Consider the following 5,000-nt stretch of genomic DNA (forward strand, 5'->3'; position numbering starts at 1 on the left):
AGTCCAGCGGATGAACGGCGGACGTTTCCCGCACTCGTAAGTTGCAATCCACACCTATATCTTGCGTTTCATGAAGAGTTTTATCCAATATTCGACATTCCCGCTGTCCCTAAACTGGGTAACCAGTAATCTGTGGCATGAGGGTCTGGCCAACCTGGAGGATCATAGGAGGTCCCCCTAATCCTCTCGTAAAAACTATCATGCCACCACGGATGCTATACTGCTGGTGAAAGGGTCGCCACCAGCAGTGGCGGCGCCGCCTCCACGTGGTTCCCCGTGGGCACCCAGTTTTGAGGGTGGCCAAAGGCGCTTCTCCGCATGGAGAGTCCGTTCCCCCACACCGGGGGTAATTTTTCCAAGTCGGTTCCCGTTGGTAGTGTTCTGGCTGCATAGTCGATCATGGGGTGGAGCAGAGGGGAGGATGAGCGAGAGCTCGGGTATCCCCAATGACACCCACTTTCTGGGGAGGGGAAACCCAAACCAGTGACCATGTACGATACTGTCCCTAAACGTGCTCTAAGTCTGTGCGCGACCGCGTCGCTCACTGTACGGATTCCGATGCTGAGCGATCAGCTATGGGCCGCCCCATCCACGTCGGTCCCCGTGGGCGTTGCACTCGCAGTCGCAAAGACTCTGGGCAATGGCTATGTGCGCTCCGCAATATATTACTGGGACGAGTAATGAGGGTCCGAGCCCCCAGTGTGGGGAAAGTGTTTCGCAGCCCTGACCCACCGGCACGGTGTTGCGTCCCCCACCTCAAACATGTGACGTAGTCACACCACCGGTTTTGACTAATAGACAGAATGTTTATTAATCATATGCCATACACCGGGGGACGATGCCGCGAGGTGTAGCTAGCTAGTGCAGTCGCACCGCTACTACTGTACAGAGATAGAACAGGCATTGACTATACATACATTAAGCTTATACACGGCGGTGCTTAGTAATACGCGCAGTCATCGGAATATAGATAACACATACAACTGTCCCTATACATGCTGAACGTCTGTGCACACAATGTCAACCACACGTCACCCACACACTCCATCACCCACTAGTCTATGCCTGTAACAGACGCAGACACAACATCTAAGTACCAGCATGGAACAACATCCAGTGCATCCTCTCGGCCACAGTACACCATCCACACTATGATAACCAGACCGGGACGTCGAACCAGAAAACTGAATATCCCACTCTTCCTACAACCACCATTGCTCAGATACGCCACCAACACCCACACATGTCCTACACAGGGGTGCACCCAACAGCACCACACTGCCGCATCTCACAGCACATAAACAATGGCAGGAATGAAAGACACAGGTGTGCCACTCCTTTGCCACAAACACAGAACGGGCGCGCCACCTGCCATGAGCCACAAGTGCAACTGACGTGACATATCTGATAGTGCCTCAGGCGTCCACTTACTACCATCACTATCAACGAACCTCGCCACCCCACCCCCCCCCCCCACACACACCATCCCTTAACCCAACTTCTGCCTTAACCTAACCCAACTTCTGCCTTAACCTAACCCAACTTCTGCCTTAACCTAACCCAACTTCTGCCTTAACCTAACCCAACTTCTGCCTTAACCTAACCCAACTTCTGCCTTAACCTAACCCAACTTCTGCCTTAACCTAACCCAACTTCTGCCTTAACCTAACCCAACTTCTGCCTTAACCTAACCCAACTTCTGCCTTAACCTAACCCAACTTCTGCCTTAACCTAACCCAACTTCTGCCTTAACCTAACCCAACTTCTGCCTTAACCTAACCCAACTTCTGCCTTAACCTAACCCAACTTCTGCCTTAACCTAACCCAACTTCTGCCTTAACCTAACCCAACTTCTGCCTTAACCTAACCCAGCTTCTGCCTTAACCTAACCCAACTTCTGCCTTAACCTAACCCAACTTCTGCCTTAACCTAACCCAACTTCTGCCTTAACCTAACCCAAGTTGCGCCCTAACCTAACCCACGTTGCGCCCTAACCTAACCCACGTTGCGCCCTAACCTAACCCACGTTGCGCCCTAACCTAACCCACGTTGCGCCCTAACCTAACCCAAGTTGCGCCCTAACCTAACCCACGTTGCGCCCTAACCTAACCCACGTTGCGCCCTAACCTAACCCACGTTGCGCCCTAACCTAACCCACGTTGCGCCCTAACCTAACCCACGTTGCGCCTTAACCTAACCCACGTTGCGCCCTAACCTAACCCACGTTGCGCCTTAACCTAACCCACGTTGCGCCTTAACCTAACCCACGTTGCGCCTTAACCTAACCCACGTTGCGCCTTAACCTAACCCACGTTGCGCCTTAACCTAACCCACGTTGCGCCTTAACCTAACCCACGTTGCGCCTTAACCTAACCCACGTTGCGCCTTAACCTAACCCACGTTGCGCCTTAACCTAACCCACGTTGCGCCTTAACCTAACCCACGTTGCGCCTTAACCTAACCCACGTTGCGCCTTAACCTAACCCACGTTGCGCCTTAACCTAACCCACGTTGCGCCTTAACCTAACCCACGTTGCGCCTTAACCTAACCCACGTTGCGCCTTAACCTAACCCACGTTGCGCCTTAACCTAACCCAAGTTGCACCTTAACCTAACCCAAGTTGCGCCTTAACCTAACCCAAGTTGCGCCTTAACCTAACCCAAGTTGCGCCTTAACCTAACCCAAGTTGCGCCTTAACCTAACCCAAGTTGCGCCTTAACCTAACCCAAGTTGCGCCTTAACCTAACCCAAGTTGCGCCTTAACCTAACCCAAGTTGCGCCTTAACCTAACCCACGTTGCGCCTTAACCTAACCCACGTTGCGCCCTAACCTAACCCACGTTGCGCCTTAACCTGCCCTGTAATTGTTAGTTATATGAATCTAGGAATTCGTGTAGCGTTGCCTAATTGCAACCATCTCAACATAGTTCACTTCGCGCACACTGTGGTGTTCTGCGTATTGATTCATTTTACGGTGCGTACCCTCACATCTTGCGAGTGTTGCTTACTTTCCACATGGTCCCGCTATCCACTGTATTGTGTACTGCAATAGGACGTATATCGCCCCCGCCCCCCCCCCCCCCCTCCCCTCCTGTCACCTCTAGCTCGTCGGTCAGGAGTTCGCGTGTTGAATGCGCTTCGCAGCTGTGCAATGGCATTCGCATACGTACGCTGGCCACCTTCCACGTGTTCTTTCGTGCACACGTCGCAGCGTGTATGTATGCTGATGGAGTGCGTCGTGACACACAACATCCAGGCATGCAAGACTCGTAGAAGTCGCAAATGTAGATGGATGTCTACGTTTGCTGCCCAAGTTACGCAAATGAACTGGAAATCCGTTGTTGCGCGGTTGTTCGCGCTGGAGGTGAATCGTTGATATCGACGATCGGTACAGGTATTAACCGGTTGCTTCAGCGACACCCGTCATACCCACGAACGTGAGTGGGCATGTGGGTATGAAGCGATACGCGGCGGTGGCTGGGTGGGACCGTCCCCGGCCGGTGAGGGGGGGGCGCCCGGCGTGCTGGCCGCGCGCTGCGTGGGCGCACGCGCGGCAGCCGGCTGGTGGGGGCGCCCAGTGGCAGGCGCGCCGGCTGACGGACGCGGCAGGCGGCGCATCTGCGTGCCGGCGCACCCAGCGCGCGGCGCCGTGCGGCCAAAGTGGGTCCTCCCGGGCCCGGTGCGAAGCGCGGTGGACATCTGCAGTGTGCTGGTCCGATTGAGGACTGTGTGCGTTGAGGATGCGCCGCCGCCCGGCACTCGGCGCCGCGACGCCGTCTGCTGCTCGGTCGCCCCCGCGGTTCTCGCAGGTGGTTTGTATCGCAGCTGTGCGGATGTGTTGGCGCGTGCGCTGTGCTGGGAGAGTTCGCTTTGGCACCCAAGTGGGGCTCTGCCCCTCTGTGGCGCTGGCGTTGGAGCTGCCCGGTCACTGTTTGTGGCCGCGTGTTGTCTCCCGCCGGCAACACCACGACAGCACGCTCCCGGGCCTCTGTCGGCAGCGGCAAGCTCAGTTGGGAGCACGGGTGGTCGCACTGAAAGCGTCTACTCGCCTATCTCCGGGCGATTGCGCCTCTCTCGAACCCGACCAAGTACTTAGGACGGCGCTGCGCGCCGCCGGGACCTGAGAGGGTTTCGAGGTGTATCGTGCAGGGGAGCCCAGCCTCCTCCTGTTTGCAGAATAATTGAGCGGACGCTTGCGTGTTCGCGCGGGCCCCCGGGACACACTCCCGGGCGGCCGGCTGCTCAGCTCTAGTTGACGCAGCTCCCTGGTTGATCCTGCCAGTAGTCATATGCTTGTCTCAAAGATTAAGCCATGCATGTCTCAGTACAAGCCGCATTAAGGTGAAACCGCGAATGGCTCATTAAATCAGTTATGGTTCCTTAGATCGTACCCACGTTACTTGGATAACTGTGGTAATTCTAGAGCTAATACATGCAAACAGAGTCCCGACCAGAGATGGAAGGGACGCTTTTATTAGATCAAAACCAATCGGTCGGCTCGTCCGGTCCGTTTGCCTTGGTGACTCTGAATAACTTTGGGCTGATCGCACGGTCTTCGTACCGGCGACGCATCTTTCAAATGTCTGCCTTATCAACTGTCGATGGTAGGTTCTGCGCCTACCATGGTTGTAACGGGTAACGGGGAATCAGGGTTCGATTCCGGAGAGGGAGCCTGAGAAACGGCTACCACATCCAAGGAAGGCAGCAGGCGCGCAAATTACCCACTCCCGGCACGGGGAGGTAGTGACGAAAAATAACGATACGGGACTCATCCGAGGCCCCGTAATCGGAATGAGTACACTTTAAATCCTTTAACGAGTATCTATTGGAGGGCAAGTCTGGTGCCAGCAGCCGCGGTAATTCCAGCTCCAATAGCGTATATTAAAGTTGTTGCGGTTAAAAAGCTCGTAGTTGGATTTGTGTCCCACGCTGTTGGTTCACCGCCCGTCGGTGTTTAACTGGCATGTATCGTGGGACGTCCTGCCGGTGGGGCGAGCCGA

At 55.3% G+C, this 5,000-nt stretch overlaps 1 non-coding gene across 1 annotated transcript in view; it reads left to right on the forward strand.

Annotated features, from left to right (window-relative positions):
• The first annotated feature begins 4,262 nt into the window (after positions 1 to 4,262).
• LOC126196930 (small subunit ribosomal RNA) overlaps positions 4,263 to 5,000 on the forward strand; it is a 1,909-nt gene continuing 1,171 nt past the window's right edge. Inside the window, exon 1 of the ribosomal RNA XR_007539353.1 lies at positions 4,263 to 5,000. This exon is cut by the window's right edge and continues 1,171 nt beyond it. This is a non-coding gene — a ribosomal RNA (small subunit ribosomal RNA).

This window comes from Schistocerca nitens, chromosome 7 (genome assembly GCF_023898315.1).
Source record: "Schistocerca nitens isolate TAMUIC-IGC-003100 chromosome 7, iqSchNite1.1, whole genome shotgun sequence".
Taxonomy (NCBI): domain Eukaryota; kingdom Metazoa; phylum Arthropoda; class Insecta; order Orthoptera; family Acrididae; genus Schistocerca; species Schistocerca nitens.